At 44.6% G+C, this 17,242-nt stretch overlaps 1 pseudogene; it reads right to left on the bottom strand.

Annotated features, from left to right (window-relative positions):
- Window positions 1–14,342: 14,342 nt before the first annotated feature.
- LOC110327657 lies at window positions 14,343–16,190 on the bottom strand (annotated as a pseudogene).
- Between the last annotated feature and the right edge of the window lie 1,052 nt (window positions 16,191–17,242).

The following is a 17,242-nucleotide window of genomic DNA, read 5'->3' as shown; positions in this document are numbered from 1 at the left end:
GAAGGAAGGAAGGAAGGAAAGGAGGGAGGGAGGAAGGAAGGAAGGAAGGAAGGAAGGAAGGAAGGAAGGAAGGAAGGAAGGAAGGAAGGAAAGAAATTACCTTGTTTGTCCATTGTAATATTTTCTGCTCTAACATCTACATTAATATTAATATATCTACTCCAGTTCAATAGTATTAGTAAGGGATATTCTCTCTTCATTTCTAATGTATTTATGCCTTTTTATTTAAATTGAGTTTGTCATGGGAAGAATAATAGTCCATGCTGTTATTTGAATATGACGCTTTTCTCTCTCCTCTCTTGTCTGACCACACACACATGCACACAGACACACAGACACACACACATGCACGTACACACACACACACACACACACACACACACACACACCCTCTGCTTTCTTTCCTGTGCCATTGCATTACCATGATGTAATTAAATATTCCAGGTCCTTCCCAGCTGCCAGTCCAGCATTCCTGAACTTCCCAGCCTTCAGAATCATGCGCTGAATATATTTATCTGTCCATAATCACTTACTAAGTCTCAGGTGTTCTGTTATTGCAGCAAGAAACAGACTAAGGAACCCTTTTTCTTTTTCTGTTATTGTGGTTTATCTAGTATCTCAATTTATGTCTTCAGAGGAAAGCACAGGTGCATTTAAGTGTAATGTGATGACTGATACGATGAGCTTTAGGCTGAATGCTATGCTAGTTGTTTCTATTTGTTCTGTTCTTTTCCTCTTTTCCTGGTACTTTTGAACTTGCTGTTTTTTTATAACAATTTTTGTTATAGTTCATATGCTCTGAACTTCTCCTACATAAGATGCTCACTTCAATAAATAAATATATATATATATGTATATATATATATATACACACAATGCATACATACATACAGAGAGAGAGAGAGAGAGAGAGAGAGAGAGAGAGAGAGAGAGAGAGAGAGAGAGAGTTAGTTTTGAGACAGAATTTTTCAGTGTGGCTCCAACTGCCCTGGAACTTGAGTTGAACTCACATAGATCCGCCTGACACTGCCTCCTGAGTGCTGGGATAAGAGACAGGTGTCTCTATGCCTAACTCCAGTACTTTTAAGGTATGTAAAAGTTGTGGAATTATCGTCATCAGTTATGAAGCACTTTACCCCTTCCTAAAGAAACCATATCCTTCGGCTGTTGCCACTGAGTCCCCACCCCCCATTCTCACCCCCAGCTTTCCCTAAGCACATACTATCTATTTTCTGTTTCTGTAAATGTTCCTACACGAGACAGTATGTGTAAGTGGAAGCTTATAGTGCAGTCTTTTGTGACTGGCTTCTGTCATTTAGCATAAAATTTTCAAGTCTCGTTTGTGTGATAACATATGTCAACACTTCACTCCTTATTTTGAAGGAATTTTACCACACACCATATTTATTTATCTATTCCTCAGTTGGCAGCCTTTAGGGGTTGGCTTTGAGTTTTTGATAACTCCAAATGATGCTACTGTATCATTGATGGCTAAAGCATCATGCAGACACATTTAGTTTCTCCTGAGACCATTCCTGGAAGGGGACTTGCTGGATGATGTGAATAGTGGCTACGCTACTGCAAAGTTGCTGCCCATACTGTTTGCTCCCTCCAGCAGTGTCTGAGGATTCTTACCTCTCTACTGTCTCAACATCTGTTAGTATCCATCTTTTGGCCTACAGCCATCCTGATGGGTATCAAGCTGATTCTCACTGGGGGTTAATTTGCATTTCCCTGATAACTAATAACACTGAGTACCTTTCCCAGAGCTCATCAACAATTTGTGTATCCTCCTTTGGTAGAATGGCTGCTCTTATTTCATCCTAACTCCTCTCCGGCTTCTTAAGGGTACCATTTCACTCCTTCGTGTCATTTTTGTGGTTATTTCAGAATTTTTAGTGTGCATGACTAACAAATCTGCCTTCACGTGGTGATATACTGTTTCATGCACATATCCAGAAACTTTACAAAGCGTATACTTTCATTTCTCCAGGCTCAGCTCCAGGATGTTGTTTTAAATCTCTAATTAAGTGATATGCTTTCCTCCTCTTTGTAGTGCAATGGTGCCCTGTTAACATAGATAATAAACTTTTCAAGGTCAAAGAGAAGAGGAACAAGAGGTGATTAATGAAGGGACTTTGCATGCCTTCTGCAGGGCAGGAATAGTCCATCTATAGACCACCAGAGAGAAGACTGAAGTGGAAATTTTGGGATATGTAATGTGATGCAGACCCACATGGTGTTTTGCTGAGGCAAGACCCATGGGAGGACACATGATGCTTGGAGAGAACTCAGTGGGCAGTGATGGTGAGATTGTGTAGCTGGCTTTGCAATGCTTTCTTGGTCTCTCATCTTCATCTTCACTGATCTTCGCTTCGTTGAATGATGCAGAGAAGAAAATTTCTTTGGGCATCCGGACTGGTCTTGGTTACTCCCTGCTGACTGCAGATGTGACAGAGGCCTGGTGGTTTCTGCTGGATCAGGCCACTGCTGCTGATTTGTATTTGGTATCCTGACACTGCTGAGCTGGAATGGCAGACTGACAAACGAAAATTAAAATTGCCCCAAGGAACAACTTCTAAACAGGTCTACATCCCCTTGTCCTATTTACTATCTTATCTCCATTACCTTTGAAAAGTGAGCCAGAAGGTGGGTAGAAACATTTGAGGACACTTATTAAAAATAGGTTTTAAAAAAATATAAGCCTACAGAAAATCAAGAGTCTTGAGCCCAAGTTATGGATCCAATAATGGCATGCTGGGTGGGGTGGCATTTGGGAGGCAGAGGCAGACAGATCTCTGAGAGTTCAAGGTCAGCTGGTCTACATAATGAGTCCAGGACAGCCATAGATACACAGAAAAAAAAAAAAAAAACATCTTGAAACCAAACCAAAATGAAACAAAATTTTAAAAACAGAATGACAGAGCCTGCTTAGGAATCCTGAGGAACAGTCAGTCTTCAGCAGGTTTCTTGTTCTGCTGACAGCATCCTTGTTCACATCCCTCTGCATCCACTCTGCTGGATTTGTGACTTGTGCATTTATCTGGTGTCGTAAACACACGTGAATCAGAGTGGAACTCCCAAAAGTCTTGGGCTTGGTGACAGAGCAACCTGGATTCAAATGGTAGTTGTACACTGACAGGAGTAAGACTCTACATTCTTGAGAGATTCAGTGTCCTCACTCATGAAGTTGGAATTTTAAACCGTTAGTTTGGTCAGGCATGCTGGCACACACCTTTAATCCCAGCAACCAGGCGGCGAAATTGGTAGAACATTGTGAATGCCACGCCAACCACAGTTACATAGTAGACTCTGTCCCGAAAAGCCGCCACCACAACAAAGTCAAGACCAAACAAAACCAAACAAAAGCCCACTCCATTGTTGCTGAGAGGTGAAAGAAATAGGACAGAAGATCCTCTTTGAAATACCCACCTGCTTGATTCAATCTGCATTTCACATTCTCTCTGTGTTTCTCAGACACGTATAACATAGCCCTCAGTATGGACACAGTTGGAAGGAAGACAGCTTTGCACAGGTAGAGGCAAAAATGGAGCAATGCTGCTACTGAGCGAGGAACACCTGGAGATCTCAGAAGATGGAGGAAACAAGAAACCTAAGGTCAGGCTCCAGTAAGTGCATGACACCGCAGCACTGGCTGACTTCCAGCCCCTAGTCCTGCTGGAATCTGTTTCTGTGGCTTTTGCCACCCAGCTTACAATTCTGGGAAGGCACAGCAGGGGTCCCTGAAGCCCAGACCATGACCAGATTCTGCATTGAAGAATGTTTTTGCTGCTTTCTGGTCTCTAGTCATTACATTATCTGCTCATTAATCAGAACCATGAGAGATACTTAAAGTTGCAGGGTAATATCGAGGCTGGACTGTGCTTCCAACTAATCACACAGGTGAGGCAATCATGGGTTGGTGAAGTCACAGCACAAGGCCTGCCCATGTGACAGCTGCCCACTCGGACGCCTTCACATGCCTAGCAGGAGGAGAGTTACTGTGCCTTATCTTGCTCTGTAACAGGAGGTACCATATCAGTCCCCGAGATAAAAAAGCAACTTCAGTGAACTATGACTCAATGGACTTGATGACCTGCAGGTCAGAGATAAAGGAAAATGCACCTCAGATAGCCAGGAGTTCTGTACAGACAGGAAACAATTAAAGGGACCCAAGATCACTCAAAGTCAGTTAGTTTGAGTCAAGCAAGACACATCAAACAGAAGTGCAGGTATTCTGAGACTCTCCCATCCAAGCGCCTTGGGATGGTCTGTCTCGAAAGGATTGTGCACAGGCAAGCCTGGGAAGTGTTCTGCTCTTTCAGCTCCATTGAGAAGTTCCCAGGGTCCTTATGAAGGCATTTGAGACAATGGCAGTGAGGAAGTCCACTCCAGTTTTCCACAGGGTGCAGCACAGCATGTTGAGACCTAATACAATCCAGCCAGTTCATTTTGCAAAACCAGAGAGATTAGATTTTTTTTCCCCCAAAAGTTATTCAGATAGTGGACTTGTATGTTTGGATTCCAAAAATTGGTGCTTTTAAATTTTCTTTTCTTCATACACTGGCTGGACCTAGGCATCCCCGCACATATGTAGCAGATGTGCAGCTTGGTCTTCCTGTGGATCCTGAACAGTTGGAATGGGGGCTGTCCCAAAGTCTGTTGCGTGTACGTGGGATGTGTTCTAGTTGGGCTGCCTTGTGTCGCCTCAGTGGGAGAGGATGTGACTAGCCTTGCAAAGACTTGAAGTGCCAGGGTAGGGGGATACCCAGGGGACCCATCTGTCCAGAGGAAAAGGGGAGGGAGGATGAGGGAAGGATTGTGGGAGAAGGTGACCGGGAGGGGGCAGTGAGTGGGCTGTATAGTGAATTAGGAAAAAAATAAAATAAAACTAATTTCTTTCTTTTTTTTTTGTTAATTAATGAATCAATGTTTAAGTGATACTGTGTATTGATATTCAGCTAAAAACTGAATATAAACTTTGCCTCATACTTCATTTTCTGTCTTCGACATAAATATATGATGAAGTACAGATAACATAGAAGTTGTGGGGGAAGGGAGAAGGAAGACATAACCTTGGGTGAATATGGAACCAGTCATCCTGAGGTTTTAGGTTAGGTCCCCGGTGCTATGGTAAGTTCTATGAGCTGGCACCTCTGCTGCCCCCTGGCCCCTTCTGAGGACAGCTGGCAGCCAGAGGAGCTGCTTCTAAGACAAAGAAGACTGCACAGGAGGCACCAGTTCACAACTTACCTAGACCACATTACAATGCCTGTGCCGTATAAATAAGGTAGTCCCCAGTCTGAGTCCCTCAAAATTGAATGGTGGAATTTTGAAATACAGAACCAGTGAACAATTGCCTACAGATGGGAAAATGTTGCAAGTGAGGAAGGGCTGCCTAGACTGGTCCTTGGTAAGTCAGGGGATGGACAGAGCTTGAAGCATGAATAAGTTGAGACAGAGGACAACAAAGAAGAACAGTAGACCACACAAAGAGAAGAAGATGGGTTTGCACTGGGCTCCTCCTTCCATTTACAGGATGCCACCCCCCACCAAAGCTGCAAGGTGTGCATTTATGAGAGTAGCCAAGCTCCGGAACACCCACAACCTTAGCAAGCTGAAAACAGGGCTTGGCTTGCCTACAGACCAGCCTAGCAAGATTTTTAAGTTGTGCTAAGATATCTGTAACATACAATTCTATCCTTTAAAGATACAGTTGGTGACATCATTGTCCACCTAGCACCAGTGTCCATCTCCAGAACTCAATCTTTGGCAAATAAAATCCTGTACCCATTAAACAATAATGCCCTATCTCTAACTGCTGTGGATTTTCCAGGTGCTGTTTCTATCCTGATGACGATTCTGTTTCCTCAAGGGGGGGTGGCCCTGACTGGCAGCCCATCAGGTACTCGGGTGATCTCCTATGAACCTTCTCCACACTCTAACTGATCAACGAAGGCTAGAGCCTGTGATCAGGCAGTGAGGGGAAAAGTGGAAGTGGAGGTTAGAGAATGGGGGGCAGGTAGAAGGGAGAAGAGGACGAGAGGGGAAAGAGAGAAGATGGAAGAAGGGGAGGAGGAAGCCATGATAGAGCAGAACCATGTGGCCAGGAGAAACCGCAAGTAATAAGGGGTCTCATAGCTGAGGAATAAGTTAGGATCGTGTTAGATCTAGATCTGTCCAATCTAGGCTTATAGCTTGTAGTTATTACAACTGGATTGTGTGTTTTTTTATATGGGCTTATTGGGGTTGGAAATTCCAGCATCCTCTAACCTAAGGCACTGTGATCCACCTGCTCTCTCTGAATTTGAGAATGCTAGGAAGTTCATGTAAAATTATGTAATATTTGTCTTTGGGGAATTGGCTCTTTTCACTCAGCATAATGTTCTCAGGCAAGTGGTGTCAATTCCACATTTTACATTCCCATCAGCAATGTACAGGGGCCACATCTATACGTGTGGCTCTTGTTATTGACAATAGCTAGGACCTCACTCTCTCAGCAATGAATAGTCTCCTGCGCAGATGAAACAGTTTATCCCTTCACCCATGAACTAACATCATGATTGCTTTCCAGATTGTCAACCATCAAGAAAGCTGCTAGAAACAATGAAACATTTTAGTATGATTTTGTGAGTGATTAGCAGTCTCATTTGGCTAGATACTGAGGAGGAAGATTGCACCATCTTATAATAAGAGTGTGTTTAGTTTTGTAATAAGCCAGCAAACTGACCACCACAGCGGACTTCTCACGTGGCATTTTCACTGGCAATGAATGGTATCATACCCTGTTGCACCACATTCTCAGCAGTCATTGCGGGTGTCTCCATTTTGGATTTTAAGCATCCTAATAGGTGTACAGTAGACTCTAACTACTGGCTTTTCACCCTCAGATGATACGTGGCATAGAGCACCTGTTATCTGTATGTATTGGTGGCTCAGACCTTTGTGGTGGCTTTGTTTGTTTAGTTTAGTTTCTGAGACAGGATATCGTTGTGTAGCCCTGACTGGCCAACAGCTTCCTAAGGAGAATAGGCTCACCTCTAACCCACAGAGATCCACCTGCCTCAGCCTTCTGAGTGCTTCAATTAAAGTCATTAAAAGTATGTGTCAGGGCTGGAGAGATGGCTCAGTGTTTAAGAGCGCTGACTACTCTTTCTGAGGTCCTGATTTCAATTCCCAGCAACCACATGGTGGCTCACAACCATCTGTAATGGGATCTGATGCCCTCTTCTGGTGTGTGTGAAGACAGCTACAGTGTACTCATATACATAAAATAAATAAAGGTATGCGCTACCATATCTGACTTCCTATCTGTGTCTTGTCGTTCACCCTCTCTCAGTTTCAAAGCAGTAACGAAGCCAACAGCAAACTCTCTATAACATGGAAAACATTACTTAGGGGTTTTATTTGAAATTTAAGTGTCCCTTGAAATCTTTTTTTATCTGGGTCCTGCCTTTGCAGTTCATTTGTTGGGCATGGGGCTTCTTGGAGAGAACAGAGAATAGCATTTAAAAACATGACTCTATTTATTTATTTATTTATTTATTTATTTATTTTTGGTTGTTTGAGACAGGGTTTCTCTGTGTAGCCCTGGCTGTCCTGGAACTCACTCTGTAGACCAGGCTGGCCTCGAACTCAGAAATCTGCCTGCCTCTGCCTCCTAAGTGCTGGGATTAAAGGCCTGCGCCACCACTGCCCGGTTGGAAGCATGACCTGAAGGACCAATATTGGGACACTACAGGGACTATCCCATCAGCACACTCTCTGATGGGCCGCTCACCTGGCCTTCCTACTTGCCCTATCTCATGACTTCAGCAGAAGGGTAGGAGTGGCCCCGGCCACTGCCATTCACTGCTACTTGGATTTCTCTACTTGTATCAACTTTACCTCTCTCAACTTAAACCTACAAAACACCCACCTCACCATGGCAGATCTTCCTCAATTTGGATAGCGGCAGCCATTCCCCTGCAGATCTTCCTGATTTCAGGTGGCAGCCGTTCTTTTTTGGTGGTGGTGGTTTGGGTCATTTTGTTTTCTTGTATTTCGATTTTTGTTTGTTAGTTTGTTTTTGTTTGGTTTTGGTTTTTCAAGACAGGGATTCTCTGTGTACCTCTGACTATACTGGTACCCACTTTTTAGACCAGGCTGGCTTCAAACCCATAGAAACCCGTCTGCCTCAGTCTCCCAAGTGCTGGGATTAAAAGTGCACACCACCATGCCGTGCTAGATGGCAGCCATTCTTGTGCCTCACAATCTACACCACCTTCTTCTCCACCTGCGCTTGTCTTCGGCTCATCTTTTCTTCTCCAGGGTCCATGCAGCTGCATAGACCTCTGGACGTTTCTAGAACTTGCCAGGCTCAATGTCCTTGAATTAGTTTCCTTTTAACCCACCCAGCGCCATTGCCGTAGTTCTTCCTGCCCCAGTGCCCCAGGCCTGGTCTCTCAGTGTCCTTTCACTGCGGTAGCTTTCCCAGCTGGCCTGCCTGACGTCGCTACCCTCCCAGCCACCTTCATGCTTCTTCTATAGAGTCAGTGCTGGTTAATTTACTACGTGACAACCTGCTTACTTCTGCCAGCACCACAAAGGCAGCCATATCCGTCCCCTGTGTTCTCAGTTGAGTCTCAGATCATAGCAGTTCTTACCCTCATCAAGTCCTCCGTCCTTCTCAAGCCCTTCCAATGACATTCTGCCCTCCTAACAAATCTTCATCTCTTCTCTCGGGTCTGTCCCCGAACTTGCTTTTCTTCTGCCCTGCCCAGACTGTTGCTAAAAGCCTAAAGCTTCCTCCCCCTCAGCTGCTGAGGGTTTCTTTCTAAAGGGCAGGTCTACACCAATGCTCTAGGGCACTGTTGAAACTCCCTGGCTCCAAATGTGTTCCCTAACCACCGGACCCCAGCAGGCTCTACGCTCTGAATCTGGACCCAGCTGGCCTTCCTGTGTTATCGGGGAGGCTGGCTTCTGCCTCACTCCTGCACATACTGTTCCTTTTGCCTCATACACTTTAAGCGGGGTTCATTCCATGAGCGTGGCCCCCATTATACTCTGTACTCGGCAAGCTTTGATCCTTTTTTAAGAAAAAACAAAAACTATCTGGGCCTAGTGTATGTTAAGGAAATGCTCTATCACTGACCTAACTCCCAGCTTCTATTTAACCTTCAAGTTCTGGTTAATAAAACCTTCTCCAGCGAATCTTCCAAACACAGCAGCACCCCAGGCACAGAGGTCAGGAATTCACATATTTACTCTCCGGACACCCACTGTCTTTAAGAGAAGTCCTAGCCAGGTGGTGGTGGCACATGCCTTTAATCCTAGCAGGAGGATTTCTGAGTTCGAGGCCAGCCTGGTCTACAGAGTGAGTTCCAGGACAGCCAGGGCTACACAGAGAAACCCTGTCTCAAAAAACCAAAAAACAAAACAAAACAAAACAAAAAAAACAAAAAAAAACAAAAAGACATGTCTTCACATGTCTCAGCCTAGCACTCAGTCAGGATTTGCCTGGGTACACTAATCTCCAGAAATGTGAAGAGATGGCCCACGTCTGCAGCAATGTCCTGAACACACGTGACATTTTCAGCAGATACTGAGCTCATTAGTGGCAAGTTTGTCCCAGAAAATGCCATTGCAGATGTGCCCTAGAACTGAGAGACAATGGCCGCTCAAGCAAGGCCTTTTTTGTTTGCAGCTTGAAAGGCCAAATCTCTTCTCCATAGTTCTACCACTCCCAAGCATTTAATTCTTTGTATATATTTGTAAGTGGCTAAAATGCATGTGTGTTTACAGACGTTTGCCCACAGTTCTACTCTGTACATATATGTATTTCTATGTCACCGAAGCTACTATTTAAAAGTTATTGTTTAGGGCATAGCTGCATGGATATTTTTATTCTGGCCTTGCAGAGCTGGAGATCATTCTGCCTTCAAGCAGGAAATGGATGTTTCAGGCACTTTCTTTGTTGCCGACTCAGCAGACCAACGCAATTTAAGGTCAGTATTGGTGACCTTAAGACAAAACCCACCGTGGCAGGGAAACCATGGTAGCAGGAGCCCACGGCTGCTGATCAGCAACCAGGAAGCAGAGAGCAATGAACGCTCATCCGCAGAGAGCTCTCACCACTTTATGCAGATCAGGACATGAGTCCACACAATTGTGTCACCCACAGCAAGGCAAACTAAGTACTCACTCACTCGTCTCCTAAGTGTCTAGAACCAAATTAGGCATCATGTTTCTATATATTAGGGCTTTACCACAAATTCTTTAATGTTGATTTTAGTCTACATTATACTCATAAATGACTTCTGATCTCAATCTCATAAAAATTCTAATACCTTCAAGACAGTGATTACATGTATCACATTAGTCAGTTTTGCCTGTTCTTCTCAAATTATTATAGACTAATGATTTAATTTAACAATATACACAGGGTATGTAATTCACTCATTCATTCGGTGATTCCTTTTTGTCAACCAGGAAATCTCACTGTGTGACTAGGGGTGGGAGTAAGAGAATACAAGTGGTATACAAGACAAGAAATGTGTTTCTGGAAATAAATATTGGGGTGGGGGAATCAAACACCATGTGACATGAAGCTAAGACAAGAGGACTGTTACATATCAGGTGAACTCTGAGTAAACGTCTCCTTGACATTGAGTTGAAACCTGCTGATAGGAGGAGGCATCCACAGACAACCTTGCCAAGGGTCAACCCTCCTGCACTCTGGCCATTTGTTTGTGTAGCTGTTTCCATGTCATTGAGACCTGCCTGTCTGAGCCCAGCCCAGTCCAGCATTCTCTACCTTTCCCCTTGTGTCCACTTGGCAATGTTTGCAAAGCAGGTGGAGTTCTGTACCTGCTGATGGCATTATTGAATAACAGTGACTTGGCCGACAGAAAAGCCATTGGTAGCAGGTCACAGTGTATCCTGGGGGCTGGAGAAGCAGTTCAGTGACAGATTAGTAGTAGAGTGTGCGCTTAGTATGTATGACTGTATGACTGGGCTCAGTCTCTCTCTCTCTCTCTCTCTCTCTCTCTCTCTCTCTCTCTCTCTCACACACACACACACACACACACACATCTATTACAGTGCTTGGGCTGCCTATCAAGGATCTTGATGAAAAATAACTGCCAGAAAGGACTTAAGTCATAAAATTAGAGGGAAGGACAGAGAGTAACTTGGAACATTGATGACCATGACATTTTAGAGCATTTGCTGTTGATTCTATCAGTCTTTTCCAAGAAGCCACTACTACCCAGAATTACAATGGCTTGGAAACTCTGTTCTATTCTTTAGAAGACAATCAGAGTACTCTGATGGCATAAAGCTCTGAAAGAAAAGAATAAAAAATTTAAAAACACAAATATGGGTAAAGATCACGTGGTACTCCATAGATACACAAAAAACTTCCGTTGGTTAATTACAAAGTCGATTTAAAAAGGAAAATACTTGGTTAAAGCAATGTGTGATGGGTGCAATGGTGTATGTCTCTAGTTCTAGCTACCAAGGCAGCAGAAGTAAGGAGACTGCTTGAGCCCTAGAGTTCAAGTCTGGTCTTGGCAACAGCAAAGGACAAGTGTGTTCCCTTTGGGAAGCTTCCTCCCAGGGTACTCGCTACTCTGCTCTCCACCAGCATGGACAAGCTTTACGAGCTTCATAAGTAGACATACGATATGTACTTTGTGCTCTGTGTGTGTGTGTGTGTGTGTGTGTGTGTGTGTGTGTGTGTGTGTGAATGTACATGTTCATTTATGTACAGATGCATTTGATGTTGTTTCTCAGCTTGCCTACCTTATTTTGAGACAGAATCTCTCATAAGCCAAGTACTTACCAAGTAGGATAGACTGGCTTGCCAGTGAGCCTCAGGACTCCACCTGCCTCTATCTCCCTCATTCTAGGATTACAAACCCATGCCAATCTATCTAGCTAGTTTTACATGAATTATGAAGATTGAATTCAGGTCCTAAGGCAAGCAATTTACCAACTGAGCTTTCTTTCCAGCCTCCTGATAGGTATGTCTCAATTCTCGGCTTTTTTCGAGAGGCTTCCAGGACCCAATGAGGATGACATTACCCGAAATACCCAACAGCAATGAGATAGAACCTGAAAAGACCACCTCCAGTAGATAGTCATGACCCCCATTAGAGGGATGGGACCACCCATCCATCTCAAAATCCTTAACCAAAAATTGTTCCTGTCTATAGGAAACGCAGGGATAAAAAAAAAAAAAAAATGGAGCAGAGACTAAGGAAAGACCATCCAGAGACAGCCCTGCCTTGGGATTCATTCCATTCACAGACACCAAACCCTGACACTATTGCTTATTTCAAGAAGTACTTGCAGTCAGGACCCTAGTATAACTGGCTAAGACAGATGCAGATACTCACAGCTAAGCATTGGTCTGAGGCTGGAGACCCCAATGGAAGAGTTAGGGGAAGGACTGAAGGAGCTGAAGGGGATTGCAACCTAATAGGAGAAGGAACAACTAATTGGACCCTTCAGAGCTCCCAGGGACTAAACCACCACCAAAAGAGTACACACGAGTCAGTCCATGGCTCATATGTAGCAGAGGACTGCATGATCTGGCATCAATGAGAGGGGAGGTCCTTGATTCTGTGGAGGCAAAGGGGGATGCTAGAGTGTTGAAGCAGGAGTGGGTGGCTGTGCAGGGGAGCACCCTCACAGAGGCAAAGGGAGGGGTAATGGGGTGGGAAGTTTTCAGAGGGGAGACCAGGAAGGGGGACAACATTTGAAATGTAACTAAATAAAATAATTAATAATTTTTAAGCTTTTAAGATTATGATATGAATATACCATTTCCCCTTTCCCTTTTCTCCCTCCGAACCTGCCATATATCCTTCCCTGTTTTCTTCCAAATTCATACCCTACTTTTAAGTTAATTGTTAATACATATATGTGCTTTGTCCTTAAATGTAGAAATACAACCTGCTCAGTCTGTATGATATTATTTGTATGTATGTTTTCAGGACTGACCATTTGGTATTGGATAACTGATTGCTGTACTCTTCCATGGGGAAGACTGTTCCTCCCACATTCAGGATTCTTTAGTTGCCTATAGTTCTTTGTATAAGGCCTAGTGGTTCCCCACCCCTGATCCTCATTAACATACTGTGGTAGTTTGAATAGGTATGGCCCCCTTAGATTCATGTGTTTGAATTCTTGACCGTAGGGAGTGGCACTATTAGGGGTGTGGCCTTACTAGAGGAGGCTGTGGAGGGGGGCTTTGAGGTTTCATATATGCTCAAGCTGCACCCAATGTGGAAACAGTCTCCTTCTGTTTGGATCAAGATACAGAACTCTTGGTTCCTCCAGCACTATGTCTGCCTGCTCACTGCCTTGCTTCCTACCATAATGACAATGGACTGAACCTCTGAAACCAAAAGCCAGCCCTAAAGAAATGTTTGCCTTTATAAGAGTTGCCTTGGTCATGGTGTCTCTTCACAGCAATAAAACCCTAAGACCCATGGCTATTGTCATTGTTCTTGTTTAGCTTATGTTTAGGTAACCATGTTGGTGAGACTATGAATGAAGCTTCTGACATTCCTAGGAAACACAATCTCACACCAAATTCCCTGATCCTCTGGCTCTTACAGTCTTGCCTCCTCTTCTGCAATGATCCCTGCAATGAGCCTTAGTTACTTTGTAGACATATCAGTTGGGACGACATTCACAACTCTGAATTTTGAATGGTTGTGTTTTTCTGCAATGGTCTCTGTCCTGTGCAAAGGGGATTTTCCTTGATGAGGGCTGAGAACTCCTCTCTGGGTACAAGGACAGATGTTTAGAATATAGATAGGGACTCTGCTGTTTTAGTAAAGGGGTGGTTGTAGGTTCTCCTCTGAGATCCATGATTTTGCTGGCCCTGAGTAGCTGGTTAAGTACCAAAAAATGACTTCTTTCATGTTGAGTAGGACTTAAGTCCAATTAGAGAGTAGTTAGTTCCCACCAAGGAGTGCATGACACTACAGCACCCTTAGAGCATCCAAGCCATTCTTGTCATTATTATGGTCCACAGGCATCAAAGATGGGTAATAGTGTTGGTTGTTTCCCTCTTCCCCATGGAAACTTACAGGGCACCTTCTGGTTCTATGAAAGCTAGTCCCAGAGAGGCGGCATCCATGTCGGTTCCAGCTCAGGGGCCTCTGGGCCGTATCTGAAAGTGCATGAAAAGGGACATACTTAACAGTCTTGGGGACAATCAAGGCAATAGCAGTTGCCTATAATGTTTTGGGAGTTCTTTCTTTCTTTTCTTTCTTTTTTTTTCCAGTTGTCATGCCACCGTAAAGGGCCTTTATTAGATGTTCAGGGCACAGAAAGACAGGTGGATGCTAGATGGTGTAGCACACCTCCTCGGGTTGAAGTGGTGTCTGGATGTCCAGTTTGAGGGTCTTGCTGTCCTTATCAATGATCTCGAGTCACAATGTAGGTGGATGCTTCTCAGCTGGGGGTAAGGGCAGCTCAGGGCTCTTGAGGAGGTGCTTTTCTGAGTCCTCCACAGTGATATGCAGGGTGCAGCCCCCAGTAGCAGATCCTGCTCACAGGCTGCTGCCAGTTGGTTTACCACACAACACTCTACCTCATGCTTAATGGAGTGGGCAGCATAGTGAGTGTTGTAGCTATCAACCAACGTGTCTGCCACCCCGAAGTCCCACAGTAGTGCCTTTGTTTGGCTCTCTTGGCCCTGAAGTTCGGTTCCTTGTTGACCAGCTGGAGGAGCTCTGAGTGGCAGAAAGGGAGGAAGTAGACGATCTCATTGATCCGTTCCAGAAACTCATCTTTCAGGAAGTGAGCTTTCAGGATGGGTCAGATCACTTTTTCTTTAAAGTTCTTTGAGATGGTGATCTTATCACTAATCTGGACATACCTAAGGTTTTCAGCAATTCGATTTTGGCTCACCTCCAAAGCTTCCTGTCTGAGCTGCAATGCTTGCTGGCGATCTCATCACTGGCTACATTGGGGGTCATGATGCAGATGGCATTCTTGCAGTCAATGGTCTTCCCCTTGCCATCTGTCAGGCGGCCCTCATCAAACAGCTGCAGCATGATGGTGAGCACATCTGGATGGGCCTTGTCCATCTCATCAAAGAGGACTACTGCATTTGGGCACTGTTTCAGTTTCTGGGTCAGCTGGCCACCCTCTTCATGGCTGATGTAGCCTGGTGAAGAACCAATAAACTTTGCTACCTCATGTCGCTCCTGGAACTCAGACATGTGGAGTGAGATGAAGCCATTTTTGGCATCTTTGTGGGTATACTTGGCTGTCTGCTTGGCCAACTAGGTTTTCCCTATTCCATATGATCCCAAGAAGAGGACGACTAGAGGGTGCTCCTCATCATATCAGCATTCTCTTTCCTCCGGATCACAGCACTAACGGTGGTGGTGATGGCACTCTCCTGGCCAATGATGGGCTCCTTCAGTCGCTGCTCAGTGGGAAGCAGTGTTGCTTCTCTACCTCAAGCTTCCTCTGCTTCTCCATATACTTGGTCTCAGAAGTTTTCAAAAGCTTTATAACCTCCCTTTCTTGGGCATAACCCAGGGTTGTGTGTCCTATCGTATTCCTCTGAAGGGAGTTGGCTCCTCCATCCAACAGCTCCTTGATGATGCTGTAGTTGTCGGCCAGGACAGCATAGTGCAGGGCTGTGCAGCTTTTGAAGCTAGCCTGGTAGTTTAGTCGATTGTTGAAGTCATCCTCTCGAATGGCTAAGACTTCCAAAAGAATGGACTCCCTGTTCATTGACAGTCTTGTAGACACCGCTGAAGCCATCCCCAAGGTTTGGCTCAGCTCCACAGCAAGCAGGGCCTGTACCACACTCTCATTGAGGCTGATGGCTGCCACCATCAGTGATGTCCAGCCAAGTTTGTGCCTTGCCTTGACATCTGCACCCTCTGACAACAGCCTCCTGACTTCCTGCACGTTACTGGCCTGGGCAGCTTCCATTAGAGCTGCATCCTTGTTAGGTGGATTCTTGTAGCACTGAACCACCCCAACCATGGCCAAGGCCCACATGTCTAGACCTGCCTTTGTCAGGGACCCCATTCCAGCTGTCATATCCGAGGAGTGTTTGTTGGGAGCTAGGACTGCATTCAGATGAAGTCACAGTCAGGTATGGGGTCTCTGCATTCTCCACGGCGCCCCCAAGTGGCTGCTCCCCCATCCCGTTCGGGGAACAAGACAGAAGATATTTTTGGGAGATGGAGATTAGATTAACCCTAGCAAGAGCTGAGGTGCTAGTGCGGATAATATCATGACACCTGCTTCTAAAACCTGCTGGGGCCGGCCCCTGTGCTAGCCACGATCCTTTTGGGAGTTCCTTGGACAATACTGATCAACAGCCCAAAGCAGAGTTTCCCATGTCTGTTGCTGGAATTTTGTTCCACGGTCTTTGTCTCTAAGAGGGCATATTGCCAGCTCAGTTGGGAAAATTTCATTCGAACTATATTGAAATATTTATACCACGATTTACTGTATCACAGGTATCTTTCGGTAGAGAGTTGATAGTATGATTCCTTATGACTTTGGGGGACATTCTTACTGTTGTTTTACCTGGCTCCATTCTTTTCCCGTTTTTGTTTTAAAGACTAAATATTGTCCTTTTTTAAAAAGTATCTATCTTGGCCATTCTTGCTGCTAAATCTCACCATACTAAATGAAAATCCTGTGATTAACTGAGAGTTAATTACGAGAGATCAGCTAACATTTGTCAAGCATAACTATGCACCAGATAGAGGGTAGAGTGCATTCCAGCTTTGTCTTAATTAATCCCCATGACAAATCCATGAGAGAGAGGAAGTCTTAGGAATCTCATTTTATAGAAGAGGCAAAATGATCTGAGAGGGAAATGGGCCCAAGTCTCAAAATGATGGAGTCACTTGTGTTTTGACCAATATCTTGATAGCAAAGTCCCATGCTTTAGCAAGAGTTCTTCCATATGAGTTGCTTGGGAAAGTGAAGCAAGATTGACATACTCCAGTGGCCTGAAGTCTCCATTACCGACTGTTCAGAATTCTCCTGTGGGAAGTTCAGATCTTCTGCTTGAATTGTTTGAGTAACAGTCAGGCAGTATTAATCAGTCCGTGATATAATTAGGACAAAGTCAGAGAATACAGTGAGCACCTGCTGCAAGGATGACCACACTGAATGTGTGGACTGTTTCTGAGACGAGGGAAATAGGATTGAATCTGGACAGTCGGTCTGATGCCAAAATATGTTTTCTTAAACACTAAACCAG

This window comes from Mus pahari, chromosome 10 (genome assembly GCF_900095145.1).
Source record: "Mus pahari chromosome 10, PAHARI_EIJ_v1.1, whole genome shotgun sequence".
Taxonomy (NCBI): Eukaryota; Metazoa; Chordata; class Mammalia; order Rodentia; family Muridae; genus Mus; species Mus pahari.
The sequence above is the reverse complement of the archived record's forward strand: the minus strand, read 5'-3'. Positions and strand labels throughout refer to the sequence as shown.